Raw genomic sequence first — 19,750 nt, 5'->3', positions numbered from 1 at the left:
CTGCCTCTGAAGAGCTGAGATTAACGATGTGCACCACCATGCTGTTTTGCTTTTTGAGATAGATCTTCAGTCGCCCAGACTGACCTCAAACTCACTACTAGGTGATGACCTTGAATTCCTCATCAGGTGTCTCCACTTCCCAAGGGCTGGGATTACAGACCTGTAACACTAGGCACCTCCAGGGCAATATGGAATCCCACCAGACCGCGGGCAATCTCCCAATGCCTGCCTGGGCGGGCGCTGGTCCCCTTGACCTAGGTCCGTGGCCATGGCAACTGCTAGGCTGTTGCTCCATCGCCTCGCCACGTTGAGAGCTGTAGGGAACGCGTTCACACCCGACCCAGCCGCCAGCTGCGAATTCCTCAGGCCTTCCATCAGCCAGGCCAGCCCCGACGGGCTTCCTTGCAAGCTGTGAGGTCAGCGCCCGCCCCACCCGACTCAGGGCTGGCCCCGCGCCGCGCCGCGCCACGCCGGGGATCCCGGCCCTGAGTCCTTACTGTCCGCCCCTCCTCCGTGGTCCCTGCACCCGGGTCCCCGCCTTCGCCACCTCCTGCGGGCAACGCCAGCCCTCGTTTCTCCACCCTAGCTCGTGGCCCCCCATCTCCAAGCCTGGGTCTCGGCCTCTGCCAGCAGCCCCTTCTTGGTCCTTTGCATTTAGGTCCGATGCCAGGGATCCAACGGCTTAGTGAGCCGGCAGGCGAGCTGGGGCGGCCCCTCCCGCCCGCGCCACCCGACCCGCCGGGCCCTATTTCGGGAGCTGGCGCTGCGGGCCGGGCTGCCCTGCCCGGAAGGAAAGCTATTCTGGGCTGGGCCGCCCGAGTAGCAGCGACCCCAGGGCTTCCCGGCAGGGTGCGTGCTGGGGACAGAGGGCACGCTAGGGCAGGGCTCCCCTCCCTTCCCAACACTCCACCTTTCTCCCAGGCTATGTCCAACTCCCTCCGGTCCCCCGCCACCCCAGACCCCACGACCTTTCTCAAGTTAGAACCTTGTCTGATTGTGAACTCAACACCAGGTGTCCAGAGCCTTCAGTCACTGGGTTTCCTCGCCCAGGCCCACTGCTCGGTTTATGCTCAATGCCCCGAGTCCACTTCCATGCGTGGCCCATATATAAGGGATCCTGGTCTCCTGGGGTTCACTTACTGACACAGGGATCCCCGGCTCGACTCTCTGGGGTTGTGAGGAGACTACACATCTGCCTTGTTACAGGAAAGCAAGTGGCTACCCAAGACTAAGCTGAACGCATTCCAGAATATTACAGACAAGTTATCCGCACACATTCTGCTAGGTATTTAGATTCTTTGTCATTGTTTTCATTTGCTTTAAAATTCATTATTGCGCACGCCTTTGATCCCAGTGCTTGGGAGGCAGAGGCAGGAGGATCTCGTGAGTTCAAGGCCAGCTTGGACTACAGCGGCGAGTTCCAGGACAGCTAGAGCTGCTACACAGAGAAACCCTGTCTTGAAAAACAAACAAAAAAACCTAAAAAACAAAACAAAAAAAATTCATTATTTCAGCCTTTAGTCCTAGCTCTCGGGAGACAGAGGCAGGTGGATCTCTGTGAGTTCGAAGCCAGCCTGGTCTAAAAAGCGGGTCCAGAACAGCCAACGCTACACAGAGAAACCTTGTCTCGAAAAAAAATTATTTCAACTCTTTAGTTTATTAAGCGACCAGGTCATCATGAAACCTAAGCTAACCTTGAATTCACTAGCTAGCTGAGAATGACGGTGAACTTCTGACCTTGCTGCCTCCACCGCCCCAGTACTGGGATTACAAGGATGTGCAGTCGCATTTGGTTCACGAAGGTGCTAGAAACGGAGCCTGGGGCTTTGTGCACACAAGGCAAGCTCTACCCACTGAGCCTGGCCCCAACCCTCTGGCAGGTGTTTTCCATAGTCAAGCAAGCTATTTTGCTCCATACACTTGGATGCCAGGCCCAGTCAGCTGATTCCTGTTAGAATTGCAGGCTCCGATCCATCCGCTCCAGGCAGTCACGATACATTTGCAACCGTCCTGGTGCGCCCCTCCCCCCAGTGCCTGGGCTGGAACACAGGACCTCATACATGTTAGGCATGTAGCCATAGCAACCAGGGGATGGGAGCCTCTCCCTCACCATGGCAGTTTCCATCCTTCTTTCATTAAGTTGTTTTTTTTTTTTTTTTAATGTATTGAGCCACTGCCTGTATGTGTGTGCTCCTGCGTGTATGTAGTGCCCACTGACCCCTGGATGGGGCGTCAGAGCCTCTGGAGCTGGAGTTACAGGCTGTTGTAACCAGCCATGTGGGTGCTGGGAACCAAACCGGGGTCCTAGGCAAGAGCACCCAGGGCTCTCAACTACTGACCCATCATCCCTCCACCTTATCCTAGGCTGCATAATAAGTCTGAGGCCAGCGTTACATGAAGCCTATCTCAAAATAAAACTCAATATTGTATGTAGTATACGGGTTAAAAGAAATCTGGCTAAGACCTGGGATGGAAGTCTCCTGGGACGGAGGGAGGGAGGGAGAGGGAGAGAGAGGGAGAGAGAGAGGGAGAGAGAGAGAGGGAGAGAGAGAGGGAGAGAGAGAGAGAGAGAGAGAGAGAGAGAGAGAGAGAGAGAGAGAGAGAGGTGTGAGAGGGCAGGGAGAGTGGTGGAAACCACTTTCTCCCCAGGGAGGGCTCTTCCTCTATCTCTGGGTGAGCCTAAGCAGGTGACTGGAAACCCGCAGGCACACCCGGCCAGCGCCCTCCTTCTGAGTAACTAACAGCCATCTGCCGCTTTGACTCACTCACCAACAGGAATCAGCTTCCTCACCGAGAAGTCAGACCCTTCACTCTACATGAATGGGGATCAACGGTTGATTAATTAGAGAGGGATGGGCAGGGAAGGCCCTGCAGGGGTGTGGCAGCGGGTGCCCCAGCTGTCTTTTTTTCGTTTCGTTTTGTTTTGTTTTGTTTTTTCGAGACAGGGTTTCTCTGTGTAGCCTTGGCTGTCCTAGACTCGCGCTGTAGACCAGGCTGGCCTCCTCAAACTCACAGCAATCTGCCCGCCTCTGCCTCCCGAGTGCTGGGATTAAAGGCGTGCGCCACTACCGCCTGCCCAGCTAATGTCCCAGCTGTCTTAAAAGCTTGCATCTGTGTCTGGCCAGTCTGGTGGGTGGGTAGCTAACAGTTCAGGGGCACAACCATGTCTGTGGCTGGAGCTTGGTTTTCAGCATTCACCCACTCACCTGCCATCTACAAAATGAGGGTGCTCGACAAAGGGATCAACCTCCTTTACCTGCTCCTTAGACCCCAAATCTATAACTCAGTTTGGGGGATGCAAGGGACCCTACCAGGCTGGTTTCATTTCAAGATGGGCATTGGCTTTTTTTTTTTTTTTTTTTTTTTTTTTTGGTTTTCCAAGACAGGGTTTCTCTGTGTAGCCTTGGCTGTCCTAGACTCATTTCCAAGAGGGAAGGAGTGAGAAGCCTCTGGGGAGAGGGAGGGGTTAGGAGAGGGAGGAGGGAGGGGCTGGGAAATCTCACTAGGTCTCACTTCTGTTTTTCAGGTCATAAACATTGGCTGCCCACATCTCTCTGGTCTCATAACTTCCTCCAAAGAGCCATTTGCATGCGTCTCACTGAAATCTGAACCAGAGCTTTCCCCCCACTCCTCCCAAGGCCCCCAGAGGATCTCAGAACATCACTGGGGAACCAGAGGGTGGAGGTGGGCAGTATATGACAGTGTTGACCGCCAGAGCTGTCCCCTGAGTGATTCACTCTTATTCAACAGACAGGCCATTTTCCTAGAATGTTGCGACAGGGGTATTAGGGTTTTCCCAGAGATTTCCACTCTTGATTACCCAATCCTGAGCCCCTCACATGGAACTCGAGGTGACCCTACCCCCACCCCGCACTGTTACATCTGGGTACTTGCCCTGTGAACTATCCAGTCCATTTGTTTCCCTCAGCAGCCTGGCAGTGGGCCTACTGTGTCCCCAACTCCACAAACCCTCAGCTCTTGGCCTGTGATTTGTTTTGATGTTTTTCGAGACAGGGTTTCTCTGTGTAGCCCTGGCTGTCCTGGACTCACTTTGTAGACCAGGCTGGCCTTGAACTCACAGAGATCCACCTACCTCTGCCTCCCAGGTGCTGGGATTGAAGGCGTGCACCACCACCACCCGGACAATTTTTCTTTCTTAATATAAATTTGTTTAATGATGGGTGACTGGAAACTACTAAGCTTTTATGAAGAAACAGGAAGACAGTAGTTTTATATATCTCAAGGAAAAAGAACACTACTCAGAGACACCCCTCCAATCTATATTTGTTCATTTTTGTTTTGATTTTTCTCTTTAATTTTTTTTTTTCTTTTTTTCTTTCTGAGACAGTTTCTCATATAGCCCAGGTGGCCTGGAACGAGATACATGGATAGGTTGGCCTGGACCTGACATGTTCCTGCTCCTGATGGCTGTATCACAAATGTGAGCATCAGCTCAGCCATTCCTTTGCTTTGTTTTGTTTTTAAGCCAGAGTCACCAGTCTCTTTCTCTCTCTCCCTCCCTCTCTCTCTCTCTCTCTCTCTCTCTCTGTGTGTGTGTGTGTGTGTGTGTGTGTGTGTGTGTGTGTGTATGTGTGTGTGTAACTCTGATTGGTTTGGAGCTCTCTATGTAGACCTGATGGATCTTGGCCTCACAGACATCTGCCTGCCTGCCTCTGCCTACCAAATGCTAGGATCAGTGGCTAAGCCATAATAGTTAGCTTTCTTTTCCTTCCTTCCTTCCTTCCTTCCTCCCTCCCTCCCTCCCTCCCTCCCTCCCTCCCTCCCTCCCTCCCTTCCTTCCTTCCAACTTCCTCTTTCTGCGTTATAGTCAGGGTCAATAGGACACACTGTACAGTTGAGGTTTAATTTGAACTCCTCTACTCTGAGGTGCTGAGATTACAGTTGTGCCCCTGCACACACTATTTATCCAGCGCTGAGGCTGGATAGGCTCTCTACCACATGAGCTGCGCTCAGCTCAATGATGCTGCACAGGCTCTGTACCCCATGAGCCGTGTTCCCGTTCCCTCCTTAACTGCAGATTATTTTCTCCAGCCCCCAATCCAAAAGCTCTTTGGCCAAAGGTTCAAAGGTCTTCCAGCATGACACAGCCTCTCTGTCTTCCCGAGTCTTCCTGGTCTCCGGTCTTCCGGGAGGTGCTCAGTAGACGCTACTGTGCTCATTCTGCTCTGCGCATGGATGGCTAGCCATCACATTTTCTGATTTGATACCTAATTGTCCCCTGCTTGAGTGGTAGTGGGCCTCTCAGAGGACTCTGGCATTCTGAGGTGTTGTCCAGTTGGCACAGGACATATCTTCCTTCTAATGACTTGTCACCCATATGAAGCCATGGCAGGAATTCCACTTAGGGATCCCCTTCCATCCACGGCGAGTCCCCATGGGTGATAGCTCAGGAAAGAGAGACTAGAAGCTAAAAAACTTTTGGGGGAATTTTCCCCACAAAAGTCCAGGGAAATCTGGGGACATGGGGGAGGCGGGACAAAACAGAAGCTATAGGTCCTAAGAGGGAAAGTGGGAGAAGAAAAAAAGTGGTGCAGGGTGGTGGTGGGATGGGAAATTACACAATCAAGACAATCCAATCAGTGGATCTAGAGAGATGGCTCAGTGGTTAAGAGCACTGGCTGCTGCTCTTCCAGAGGACCTGAGCTCAATTCCCAGCAACCACATGGTAGCTCAAAACCATCTGTGGGGGGCTGGAGAGATGGCTCAGCGGTTAAGAGCACTGACAGCTCTTCCAGAGGTCCAGAGTTCAATTCCCAGCAACCACATGGTGGCTCACAACCATCTATAATGTGACCTGATACCCTCCTCTGGCCTGCAGGTGTACATGCAGCCAGAGCTCCGTATACATAATAATAAATAAATCTTAAAAAAAAAAAAAAAAAAAAAAAAAAGAATCTGTTTAAAAAAAAAAAAAAAACCCATCTGTGGTGGAATCTGACTACCTCTTCTGGTGTGCATGAAAACAGAGCACTCGTGTACCTAAATAAATAAATAATTAAAAAAAAAAAAAAAGACAATCCAATCAGAAAAAGTCTTTGAGAAGAAAGAATCTATGTATGTAGGACAGAAGAAGAAGAAGAAGAAGAAGAAGAAGAAGAAGAAGAAGAAGAAGAAGAAGAAGAAGAAGAAGAAGAAGAAGAAGAAACATTGATAGCCAGGGATGAGAGAGCAAGCTTTATAACGAAGGGAAGAGAAGAGGAAAGGGGAGGAAGAAAGGGAGAAGGAGAGGGAAGAGCAGAAGGGAAGGATGCAGGGTGGAGAGTGCTGTGTGCTGAGGGTGCTGCAGGGTGCAGGGTGCCTTTAGGTTTCTAGAAGACAAAGGCCACATGAAGGGCTAAGTCAGGGCTGGAATAAGGAGCCCAAGACAGGTCCAGTCTAGGGTGAGGAGGCCAAGTTGCTTCAGATGGCGGAAGAGGAAAGAATGGAGACCATTCTTACTTACTGAGCACATACTGCAGACTCCTGTACAAGGGTCTGTCACGATAGAGCCTTTGCATCTTTCTCCAGGGGAAGAGACTTCCATTGCCCCTCAAGGGCACAGCCACCTACCTCAAGCTCTGTCTGCTTCTCAGACACACTCAGGAGGAAGAAAGGCAGGGTAGACTGAAGCCCATGGCCAGGAGGGTGATGGTGCCCCTCAGGCTAGGGCTGTGTTTTGTCATTCACCTCTGTAAGAAGAGCTTGAAAGGGAGATGAACAGCCCCCACATGCATGTATGCTCTCTGTCTGTCTGCCTGTCTGTCTGCCTGTCTGTCTGTCTGTCTGTCTGTCTCTCTCTCTCTCTCTCACACACACACACACACACACACACACACACACACACACACACACAATGTAATAATAAAAACTGAAGGGGCTGAAGAGGTGGCTCAGTGGTTAAGAGCACTGGCTGCTCAATCAGAGCACCCAGGTTCAATTTCCAGCACCCACATGGAAGTTCACAACCATCTGTAACCCCAGACCCAGAAAGATACAATGCCTTTTTCTGGCTTCCATGGTACTGCACATATGGTACCCAGACATATATGAAGACCACCATGTCTTCCCAACACACAAAATAACAAAACACTGTCCATACACACCAAACAAACAAGCAAGCAAACCAAATACAAAAACAAAACAACTTAACTGAAGCTGGCCGTGGTGGCACTGGTAAGGCAGAGGCAGGAGGATGTCTGTGAGTTGGAGCAAGTTCCAGGCCAGCCAAGGATATATAGTGAGACCCTGTCTCAAAACAAAAAAACAAAATAATAAATAATTAATAAGCCGGACAAGACAGAACATAGAGCTAGAGCTCAGTTGTGAGACAGTCCAGTGGCTCAGAACCAGTGGCTGGAGGGACGATGGGAAAGGGTTAGGCAATGGGTGCCACGGGTCACCAGACAGCCATTGGGTCCCTCGTCCTCATAAAGACACAGCCACAGGGCAGTCTCCAGTCTTCAGTGGCCTGTGGTAGGTATCGGAAAAGGGAGCTGGAGTGGGGAGGTTCTGAGATCCACACCATGAGGGAGGTGGACACAGAGCAATAGTCTGAGGGAAGAAGGCATGGTGGAGACAGCTGTTTGCTGTTTGGTTTTGGGTTGGGTTGGGTTGGTTTTTGGGTTTTTCCAAACAGGGTTTCTTTGTGTAGCCTTGGAAGTCCTGGAACTTACTCTGTAGACCAGGCTGGCCTTGAACTCATAGAGATCTGCCTGCCTCTGCCTCCTGAGTGCTGGGGTTATAGGCGTGCACCACCACGCCTGGCCTAGGGTTGTTTTGTCTTCAGACAGTCTCACTACATGGTCTTGGCTGGCCTAGATCTCCATAGGTAGACAAGGCTGGCCTAGAACTCCATAGGTAGACAAGGCTGGCCTAGATCTCCATAGGTAGACAAGGCTGGCCTAGAACTCCATAGGTAGACAAGGCTGGCCTAGATCTCCATAGGTAGACAAGGCTGGCCTAGAACTCCATAGGTAGACAAGGCTGGTCTTGACTTCACAGAAATAAACCTACCTCAGTCTCACAGGTGCTGGGGTTAAAAGGTGTGCACACTTGAAGCACCTTGCCTGCTCTGAGCAGGAAGTAGCCCTGAGGGACAGCCATCCCTCCCCTGGCCTGTATGGCTGTGAGGGGGCAGCACTAGCAGGAGACTCAGTCTGTGGTGCCATAACAGAGCCTGATGTCAGCTCCAAAAAAGAGCAGGGCCAAGGAGAGGAGGACAAGAGGGATAGAAAGGAAACCAAGACCAGAGACTCACTGAAGTATGTGAAAGTAACTTTTATTTGCCTGTTTTATTTATTTATTTATTTATTTATTTATTTATTTATTTATTTTTGTTTTTTCGAGACAGGGTTTCTCTGTGTAGCCTTGGCCATCCTGGACTCACTTTGTAGACCAGGCTGGCCTCGAACTCACAGTGATCCACCTGCCTCTGCCTCCCGAGTGCTGGGATTAAAGGCGTGCGCCACCACGCCCGGCTTATTTGCCTGTTTTAAATGTCGTCTTGGAGGATTACTGCCTAGGCCTAGTCCTGGAAGCTTCTAGCTTCCGTATAATCTAACTTAGGCCTAGAATCTTTTCAGGCCCTGAGACTTAGCTGCTGAATAAACTCACCCTTTCTAGAGCTTTCTGAACATAGGCTGGCTGGTTCAACTCAGCTGTTCTGGCTCAAACGCCTCTCCAAGCTGACAGGTTCCATCTGGCTTCTTTCTCGGTTTCTGACTGAATTGGTCTGCCTGCCCTCAAGCTAACTCTAGCAATATATTCTAATCTTCTGGGTTTTTTTTCTCGTTCTCTTGTTTCTGTCTTCATCTGTGTCTGTGAAACTCTCTCGGTAAAACGGCCTCTGAATTCCATGAACTGAACTGCTAGGAACTCAACTCCACCGCATTGCCTCTCAAACCAATCCAAACCCAGGTCTTTGTGCTCCTCCACCAAGCACTTTCTCCACAGAGCCATCTCCTCAGTCCCTTGGCTTTGGCCGTTTGTTTTGTACATGCATGAGAGAGAGGGGGAGAGAGAGAGAGTGAGAGAGAGAGAGAAAGAGAGAGAGAGAGAGAGAGAGAAGAGAGAAGAGAGGTGTTGTGTAGCCTAGGCTGGCCTTGAACTTGATATAGCCAAGTGTGACCTGATCTTGTCTTCTACCACTCAAGTGCTTGGATCACAGGCATGTGCCACCCTGCTCAGTTGCATGGTTTTTTCTGTTTGTTTGTTTTTTTGTTTTTTTGGTTTTTGGAGACAGGGTTTCTCTGTGTAGCCTTGGCTGTCCTGGACTCACTTTGTAGACCAGGCTGGCCTCGAACTCACAGCGATCCGCCTGCCTCTGCCTCCCGAGTGCTGGGATTAAAGGCGTGTACCACCACGCCCGGCCCTCAGTTGCATGTTTTAAAAAGAATTCCCAGCCCCAAGAAGAAAAACTGCAGGTTGGGCCACACTGAAATCAGAAGGCCCCTGGAGCACCAGAGTGTGGCTTGCACACTAACAGTTCTGAAGGCATTGGTGTCAGATGGATGAGTCAGGACACAAGTTCCCACACCAAAGCTGGAAAGGTCCCCGAGCTGAAGCTTAACCAGGCTGGAGGGACAGGTCCCTAGGGACAGGCCAAGAGGATGTCTGCGGAGCTGTTGAGTGCTAACACAGCCTAGCAAAGGCACACAACAGGGGGTAGTCAGCGAGGTGGGGGCAGGGGGGGACTTCCCAGTGCTTGCTGGCAATGCAGACAACTTAGAATTCTTTAGGAGTGTCCTGCACCACACGGAGACCCACAAGTAGCCAGGGGGATACCACACACTGTGAGTGGAACCTACTGGAAGTGGGCAGCTCCCATCAAATTTCAAGAATTAGAGGAAGATCTCCTAGGCTGAGCACCCCAGGGTCCTCCCTCTCCAGAGCAGTGTATCTCAGCTCCTACTGGGTGCAAAGCCCCATCACCTTTTTGGGGGGCGGTTTGTTTGTTTGTTTTTTGAGACAGAGTTTCTCTGTGTAGCCTTGGCTGTCCTGGACTCTGCTTTGTAGACCAGGCTGGCCTCGAACTCACAGAGATCCACCTGCCTCTGCTGGGATTAAATGCGTGTGTCACCACCGCCCGGCTAAAGCCCCTTTTCTTAAGGTCTTCTGGGCCTGAGGCCTCTGCCCATAGATATCCCAGCTTCCAAAGGAAGGGTGCTGAGCCATCCTATGAGTGAGTCACTGTGCCCACTTCCTGCCACATGGAACCTGTGGCTGAGTCACCAGCCCCTCCAAAGAAAAAGACTGGCCGTAGAGCTGGAAAACCGGAGCCTGGGCATGGCATGAGGGAACACTGGCCCCATGTGCCTTGCTCCCCCTCCCAGGGGGCTACCATATCCCCTGCAGGACCTGGAGCCCCCATGAGGTACCCACCAACCACCATCAGGACTGGTCTTGGCTGTTCTTTCCCACAAAAGGAAGAAGCCAGGCCTGGCAGGTCACACTTGCCATCCTAGCACTTGGAAGGAGGATGCAGGAGGATCAGGAGATCAAGGTCATCTTCAGTTACATACTGAGTTTCAAACTCATCACACAGCAGAGGATGGCCTCCAACTTCTGACCCTCTAGCCTGTTCCTCTCCTGTGCTGACGTCACTGGCGTGTGTCAGCGCCCCTGGCTTATGAAGTGTTGGTGCCAGGGCTTGGTGTAGAATAGGCAAGCACGCTTTCAGCTCAGGATAGCCCCAGCTGGTTTCCCTTTTATGAGACAGGGTCCTATGTACCCTGGGCAGGCGTGGGAGGTGAGAGCAGTCTCAAGGGCTGGCGTCTCTGTTCCTAGGTTTCTGACCAGGCAAATCCCTGATTGCACCGTAGGTCTGAAAGGCTTTACTGGTTTTGCAGGAGGTTGAAGCGCACTTTGGAGCCATAAGCCAGAAGTTGGTGGGGCTGGATCCGATCAGAGAGCCCTGCCTGCCCCAGGGCCACACTCTGGAAGACATCATCCTGAAGTGTATCAGGGCTCTTTCTGGGGACACAGAGGAGTTGAGGTTTCTTTGACTGGCACAGGGACTAGGGATGCCTAAAGGATGCTGACCTGGGATTGGGAGTGACATTCGGGTCCATGGTCTGAGGTGGACTCCCACGGAGGGCATGCCCACCATTTTCTCTGTAGCTTGGAACACCAGGAGGAGCCATGTGGGCCCAGTCCTCGCCCTGACTCCTCACCGTCACGGCCTTACTCCTGTCCCTAGCTCCAGGCAAACCCACTCTCTTCCCTAAGTAACCTGGATGAGCTTTAAACCAGGAAGCTGCTCTCTCTTCCCAAGCTTGTTAGCCTGCAAATTAAAGACCTGGGACTAGGACAGGATCCTAGAGGTCTGGAAAGCAGTGGGCTTGCCTCCTGAGGTGAACCATGACCCTCCAGCTAGGTTCCTGTGTCAAAGCGGGAGGTAGCCACTGTGAATCTGAGCATTCCTTTGTTCGTGCTAACACCTAGCCCGAAGACTCACAAGCAAAGTGCTCGTGATCACACACCTAAAGTGGGTGAGGGAAGCATTGTTTGAACCCATTCCTTTGTTCTTGCTAACACCTAGCCCGAAGACTCACAAGCAAAGTGCTCGTGATCACACACCCAAAGTGGGTGAGGGAAGCATTGTTTGAACCCATTCCTTTGCAGAGGGGGAAGTGGAGATCTGGGAGGTTAAGCAGCCTGTGTAAGGCAGCCCAGCTAGAAAAGCAAAGCTCCGCGATCTGCTGTGTGGCCGACAGGCGAGAGCCTGTTAGGGGATCAGTGAGTTCTGGCCTCCCGCCCAGGTCTCCTTCATCCAGGACTGCAGCCACCCAGAACAGCAGGGACAACCTCCTAGGACAGCGAAGCTGAGGAAACCCACCCTCCAGATATTTCCTTCCAGAGCTGGGGCCCTGGGGGAGGGGGGAGCCATGAGTGCACAAGTGTTTATAGAGACAGATGTTTGGGATGGAAAAAGAGAGGCAGCCTCCTCTGTCCCCATGGAGACGGAGGAAGTTTGCAGCTCAGGCAGCAGCAACTAGGGGTGAAAAAGGAGAAGGGGAAAAGGGAGGGCATAGGGCTGACCCACTGAAAACCCTTTGACATTTGCTGGTGCTGCTGCTAACAAAGGGGCGTCACCACGGCAACCGGCCTGCCAGCACAGGGCTGCCAATCCCAGCGGGAACTGGGGCGGGAGCCAGGAGATAAAGGATACTTGTGTGTGGGTAAATGATTGGAGTTACTTGAAACCCATTTCCTTCCTCTCATCTCTCTTTTTCTTTCTGGGACATTTGTGGGGTTTTTGTTTTCTTTTTTGTGTGCGTGCACACGTGTGTGCCAGGGCCTCACTATGTAGCTGTCCTGGAACTCACTAGGTAGACCAAGTTGGTGTCAAACTCACAGAGATCTGCCTGCCTCTGCCTCCCAACTGCTGAGATTTGTCTGTTTGTTTGTTATGCTGGTGTGTTGGTTTTTTGCTTTTGTTTGGGTTTAGTTCTCTCTCCCCTCCCCCCACGCCCAGGCAGGGTTTCTCTGTGTAGCCTTGGCTGTCCTGGATTTGCTTTGTAGACCAAGCTGGCCTCAAACTTATAGCCACCCATCTGCCTCTGCCTCCTGAGTGTTGGGATTAAAGGTGTTCACCACCACACCCGGTTTATTTTGGTTTTTCAAGACAGGGTTTCTCTGTGTAGCCCTGGCTGTTCTGGAACTTGCTCTGTAGACCAGGCTGGCCTTGAATTCAGAGACCCACCAGCCTCCTCCGCCCGAGCACTGGGATTAAAGGGTCTGTGCCATCATGTCCAGATTTCTCTCTTTGTTTTCTTTTCCCCTTCCCATCCCCTCCTCTTTCCTCCATCCTATCTTTCTCCTGCCGTCTTTCCTTGATCTGTCTGTCCATCCTCCTCAGGTCTGTCTCTTTTATCCCATCTTTCCTTTGTTCCTCTTTTCTTGGTTTCCTCCTCCCTCTCTCCCTCCCTTTTCTCAAGTGTTCAATGTTGTCCCCAGTCCTGGTCTAGAAATCCTGCCCCCATCTTCCTGGTGACATTAAATGGGCGGCCCTGGGCATGGCTGCTTCTGCCCACTAAGAGGCCCGGCTCTTTCATCTGGAGATCCTGGCTGGGCAGTCCACTGTAACCAAAGAGAAAGAGCAAGGGTGAAAGGGGGGGTGGGCTTTGCCTGGGCCCTCTGCCTGCCTTTGCACATGCTCATCCAACAGAGACTCAGGATCCCATCACTGTGCTTTCTCTCCCACAAAGGAAAGGTGACTGTGGCCACTGTTGGTTACCTGTCGTCTTCTGGCCTCTGAAACAGCAATATCCACTTAGAGATTCTGTGCCTGCACCTACCCTCATACCAACTCCCCTCAGCCCCTGCTTCTTCACTAGAGTTCAAATTCCTCCTCTCCTCCACCTCAGGGATGACCCTGGTCTCTCAGACCCTGCCTTCCTCCTGGGATGGAAAGCAGGCAGAGGAGAACTTCAATGAACTCTGATTGAGGTATTGTGAATTCCTGGAAGCCAGAATGTGCAATGGAAAGAGCTAGAAGGGAGTGCTGAGGGGCAGGGACCTTGCTGGTCCATGGCTACCACCTGCAGATCCCCAGGGTGTAACCTCCACCTGTCCCCCCAGAACTCTCTTGAGAGACTCCAGCAGAGAAAGGCAGACCACGGGCTGCACCACATGGGTATCTAGCCAGGCCTTCCCAGGAGTGCGTGAGCCCCAATTTCCAGGCTCAAAGAAGGAAGGCATTGAAGTCAATGTCTCCTTCTGACTCATGGGGAGAGTAAAGCTTGCAAAGAGGACTGGGCGGAAGGCCTGAGCGGAGGCATGGCTGGCCATGGCAAGGAGGGCATATTGTTGGAGGCCACTGGCCCTGGCTCAGGCTGTCTTGAGGGGTGGCTCATCATACAGGAGGCTGGGAGGGGCCTGTGGAATCAGCTTAGCACTCACTGGGTCTCACCATTGGCCCTTGAGGGTACTGAGGTGATAGGACCCTAAGCCTGGCCCTAGAAATGAAGTCCAGAGAGTGCCAGCAGTGTGCAGAGGACCAGGGGCTCTGCGGTGAACAGTGCTAGCCAGGGGATGAGGATTTGAGCAGGCCAGGCTTCTGTGACCCTGGCCACATTCCCTGAAGTCTTAGCATTCCAGATGTGGTCCTTAGTTGCTCAGCCACCAAGGAAATAGCTCTCAGGACTGATTGCTGTCACTGTCTCTGCTGGCTGAGCAACCTTGGGCAGCTTTAGGATTCCTCTGGGCCTCTGCTGGGATGTCTGTTAGGTGGGGAACAGCAGCAGCAGCAATCAGGAGGTAATGTGGACAAAGCAAGCTTATCTGACACTTCCTCTGTGCCCCTGTGTGCCAGGCTCTGTGCTAGGCTCCCTCCTGGGAAAGAGGCCAGGGCATCAGGCCAACCCTCCATGCTCAGCATACCTGCTGGGGAGGAGACAAACTGGTGTTTCACGTGCAGTAGCCCCAGGCCAAACGTATTTGTTTTGTTTTTGAGACAGGATCTCACTAGCGCCATAAACTGAAGGCAATTCTTAGGACAAATCAGTCTTGTGTTGTTGTCCCCACCCCGTGCCTGGTTAACTGCTGTTTCTATAGATATGAGCTCCACACACCTAGCTGGATTTTTTCCCTTTTTTGTGACAGGGTCTTAAGTAACTCAGGCAATTTCGAACTCACAGTTGTAGCTGAGGGTAATTTTCAATCCTCCTGCCTTGTTCTCCCAAGTGCTGGGATTACACATATAAACTGTCCTGCCTAGTTCCTGCAGTGTTAGGAACTGAAAACAGGCTGGATAAGTAAGCATTGTACCTGCTGAGCTACATTCCCAGGCCGGGTTTTGCATTTTTAAGTGGTTGAAAAGCAAATCAAAAGAAGGCCGTTTCATAACAAGAGACCACTATTGCGTGAAATTCAAGCTCCGGCCAGAGTTTACTGGCACAGTTGTTCCTGGTCTGAGTTGTCACTTACTCCAGGGCCAGAGGCTAAAATATTCAGCACAGGCCCTTTTCAGGAAAAGCCTGTTGGCCCCTGGCCTAGAGGAAGCATAGGCAAAGGTTCTGGGCCAAGAGCAAAAAACTCACTTCCTTGCCCAAAGCCCATTGCCCCAGGGCACAGGACAAAGCCGAGGCGGGAGGCAAGATGTTAGGAGCTGGGGCGGGTGGCCTTTGGTTGCAGAGACTCCCAAGAACAAGGAAGCCCTGGTTGTTCCTACCAAGGAAATAGACATTGAGGGTTGCCACCAGCCAGGTCTCCCTGCACAAGCCTCTCTGGGCCAGAGGGAAGGAGAATAAGAAAAGGGAGAGACAGAGACGTCCATGCGTCCATATCCCAGGAAGCAAGGAGCTCTGGGAGGCTCCAAGCTTGGAAACCAAGCTATTTCCTATCCCGTCCAGGGACACTGGAAGCTCGTTCCACTCTGCTTAGGAGCCAAGATGAGACTGTGGAAGGTTCCTGGGTTGTTATCTAATACCCAAGCCCCTGCTCCAGCTGCCTCAGACCTGGGTCCTTCCTCCCCTCCGAGCACAGCAGAAGCCAGAACGAGGAATGTGGCTACCGGCACAAGAAATGGAGTGGGGCTCCCAGGGACCTGCAGCAGACCCACACCTGGTTGCAGGGTGCTGAGGTCATAGCTGCTGGCACACGATCCTGAGGAGAGGGAGAAGATTCATCTGTGATTGAGAAGCTGGACCATGGAGATATCCATCCAGCCTACTGCCTAGCTGCTCCCCCCTTAGCAGCATGGGCACACTCCTGAGACCTAGAAGCTTCTCCACTGCCAATAGATGGCTGGTGCCTGGGAGCTTACACAGGGGCAGGGGGCTCTGAGGGTATATCAGTCTGAAAACAGGCAGGATAGGGTGCCAATGGGAGCAGGAGGAGAGGTTCAAGGGTCACCTCAGGCTCATCCTGCAGCCTGGAGTGTGAGTTCAAGGTGCTGGGGGTCCTTTTGGGAGGATGGGCAGGGATGGAGGAGCCCCTGTCAAGACTGCTTGGCTTGCTTAGGCATGGATCAGTAAATCAGGCCCAGGGCAGGTTGAGTGGCTCTGGGCCAGTACAGCCAGGACGCTCACACCCACCCTATCCCCAGCCAGAGAACTACCTGCTCTAGCCACTCAAGGGAACTTGCAGAAAGCCAAGTGCTGGTGGCTTCCACTCCAGAACTCTGTCCCTCTCCCCTCCACCACAGCCACAAGGGTAGCACCTGCCACAGCAGTGCTGGGAAGCCCCACCCCTGCTTTCACACACCCACCAGGCTCCACCAAACCACCAAGCCACACCTCCCAGTATCTTTGGCTCTCCGTTCCAGAACTCCAGGCCCTGGATATTGCCTCATTCTTCATAGAGTCTCCCAGCCCAGGTCCCCACCCTGGCCCTTTGCCTCAGTGCCTCCCTCTCTCTGAACTTCCCAGAGCTTCTCCCCTCCCTGACTGCAAGTCACCTGACTGGGAGGCCCAAGCCCAGCCTCACCCAGATTCCACACCCCAACTTTTCCAGCTCTGAAGACATGAAAGGACTGTCCCTCTGCACTGTGGGGCTCCCGGTGTCCGAGCCTGCTCCTTCCAGCTGCACAGCTTATGCACAAGCATGCTACAGATGCAACAGCTGCACACACACACATGCTGCATGTGCACACACACAAACACACACAGCCTCTTGCAATGCACACCTAGGTGTGCACACACCCCCTCCTCAGGCATACATGCATATGCACACCCTCACGAATGTACACGTCCATATAGGGTGTGCACACTCAGGTACACACATACATTCACGTACACGCACACACATCTGTGCACGGATGCACAGACACACACCATCTACTCCGTTTCATATCCTACATTTCTTCTGCCAGGATCCCACAATCTCTCTAACCTCTCCAGAGGCCTTCAGCTTTGAGTTGGGGTCACCATGACTCCTTCTTCCCCCTGGCAGCACCCACACCCACACTCAGGTCTACTATTCTTTCCTGTTCCCAACTGGTGGCTGATGCTTCAGCCAATTTTTAGAGCTAATATTATATATATATTTATATCTCCTATTGTGTATATATATGTATATATATCCTATTAGTCATGCATATTGGTTAATGGGGGTGGGGTCCCCCATCCACAGGCTCAGTTTTGCAGGACTTTCCTCAGAAGGAATCAAGATGCTGAACATATCAGTTCTTAACGATTTGGGGAGGGAACACTGCATTGCTCTTTACTGTAACTCAAGCAGCTAAATTATTCATCGAGAAATGCAGGCAGAGATTGAACAGCGACAGGAGAGGCAGAGGACCCCAGCCCAGTCCAGTGACCCAGGCCTAAAGCTGCCTGCCCTGGCTTCCAGGGGTGGTCTTGGAAGCGAAGGTCCCCAGGGGCCCCAGGGGCAATGGGAGAGCGTTGCTCCCATCTGGGGCTGAAAGGGCCTGGAGGAAAACTTTAGAACCCTGTAGGAGAGGTGTCCTAGGTCCCCAGTGACTGATCAATGGTGAGTTCCTAGGCCTGGTTCCTTCCTGCAGTTAGGAACCTTGCTACTGACCCACCTGAGTCTTCTCCTAATTGGGGACCTGCTTTCTTCCTCAGGGAATTTTTGCATAGAAGCAGCCCCCCAGGCCAGGTTCCCCAAGACTGCCCTAGGCGCCGGGCATGGGTGGCGCACGCCTTTAATCCGAGCACTTGGGAGGCAGAGGCAGGCGGATTGCTATGAGTTTGAGGCCAGTCTGGTCTACATAGCAGAATCCAGGACAGCCAAGGCTACACAGATAGACTCTATCTTGGGAAGGGGGTGGGTGGGAAGACTGCCCTAGGCAACAGATGTCAAAGAGTCCAGAGAGTGAAGGCCCAGGAAGGAGGCCTACAGCATTACCAAGTCCTTGAAGGTCCTTCTTTTTGTTGGGGCCCAACTCTGACCATGCCCAGGTAATGACTGTTACTGCCTGCCTGCCATCTGGCAGCACGCTGAAGGCTTCTCAACATGGAGGGGTCATAGGAGGGCCAGGCACTCCCTGCTTTCCTCTCTCAGGCATTGTCTGGATGTGCTAGGAGCAACGCAAGGCTAAAGAAGAGGTGAATGCAAGGCGCCTGTGGAGGAAATGGAGCAAGCAGGAAGGATGGGTGGGTGGGTGCTCCTGTGGACTGAGCTCAAGGGGTCAGAAAAGGGTGTGGGGAGTTTGGGGTCGAACAGGAGAGGAGGATAAAAAGGGGGGGAGGAAGATGGAGGCTGCAGAGGAAGAGGCTGGGGAGGAGGAGGGTGGAGGGAGAAAGAAGATAGGGAGATGGAGGGAGGGAGGAGATGGGGATGAGGGCGAGCATTTGGAACGTGGAGCCCTTGGGGGACCACGTGTTGACTCACTGGCCTGCCTTCAATTTTCCCTGCTTCCTGGGGACTCTCATTTTATTTTCGGGAAAGCTGCCTGCTGTGACTAATTTGTTCTTAAACAAACCAAACCCAGGCGGTAGGGAGGCTGGGCGGGGCCTGAGTCACTCTCTACCCAGGGGCCACCACACCTCAGGGTGGCCCCCCTGATTCTGGGCCTGAGCCTGGGCCAGGGCTGGGCCTCCCTCATCCCAAGAGGCCCCTTCTATTTGGCCTAAGGGTGATCCCAGTGCTCCACAAAAGTTTGGTGCCTGCTCCCCAGGTGACACACTGGGCTTTGAGGGCTCTCTGGCGGCTGAGTGAGCTTCTTGTCTGTCCAAAGCCTGGAAAAGCATCTGGCCCAGAGCTGGCTGTCAGTTAATGTTTCTTGACTGACTGACTGGTCTCTTTGTTTCTTTACACTTCTCTTTGGTTAATAAGGCCTCCTGGGTCTCCAGAGGCCCCTCAGTTGCACCTCCACACAACATTAACAACTGGGAACTCTGTCATCCACGCCACAATAAGTGCGTCTTTCTCAAGAGTCTGCAGGGCCTGCTTGCCCTTTCGTATGTTTCACGTAAAGAATCATTCTTCACCTGCCTGTGCCCAGAGGACAGCAAGGCAGGGCTCCACCTGCACCCAAAGGTCCAGCCTGATGCCTGGGCTGCTCCGTCAGTCAGCTGAAGAATGCCAGCAGCTTCCCTTTTCCAGAAAGGGGAGCCCAGAGTCTAGGGTTGTATGGCTCTGTAGAGTGCTTGTCTAGCCTGCGAGAAGCCCTGGGTTAGATCCCTAGCACCCCCTAAATCGGGCTCAGTGGTGCAAGCCTGCAGCCCCATCATGGGGAGGCGGAGCCAGGAGGGTCAAGAGTTCATCATCCTCTGCTACATGAGTTCGAGGCCAGCTTTGAATACAGGAGACGCTGTGTAGGAAGGGAGGGAGGGAGGGACTGGAGCCCAGAGGGGCCCAGGCACTAGCCAGTAAGTAACACGTTAAAAAGTGAACCCAAGAGCCGGGGTGTAGCAGAGCACTCCTTTAATCCCAGAACCTGGGGGACAGAGGCAGGTGGATCAGATCGCTGTGAATTCAAGGCCAGCCTAGTCTACAAAGCGAGTCCAGGACAGCCAAGGCTAAAATAGAGGAAACCCTGTCTCAAAAAAACAAAAAACAAAGAAACAAAAAAGTGAACCCAAGGCCTGGAGAGGTGGCTCAGTGGTTAAGAGCACTACCTGTTCTTCCAAGGACCTGGGTTCAATTCCCAGCACCCACACGGCAGCTCACAACTGTCTGTAACTCCAAGATCATACACCCTCACACCAATGCACATAAATTAAAATTAAATAAACATATATATTTTTAAAGATGTGAACCCAGAGTGACTCTATGATGCCTCTCCACCCTCTGCTATCCTGTGCCACGGGCTGTGGGGCTGGGACCCTTAAGACACAGAACG

Source organism: Acomys russatus, chromosome 16, assembly GCF_903995435.1.
Source record: "Acomys russatus chromosome 16, mAcoRus1.1, whole genome shotgun sequence".
Classification (NCBI taxonomy): Eukaryota; Metazoa; Chordata; class Mammalia; order Rodentia; family Muridae; genus Acomys; species Acomys russatus.
The sequence above is the reverse complement of the archived record's forward strand: the minus strand, read 5'-3'. Positions refer to the sequence as shown.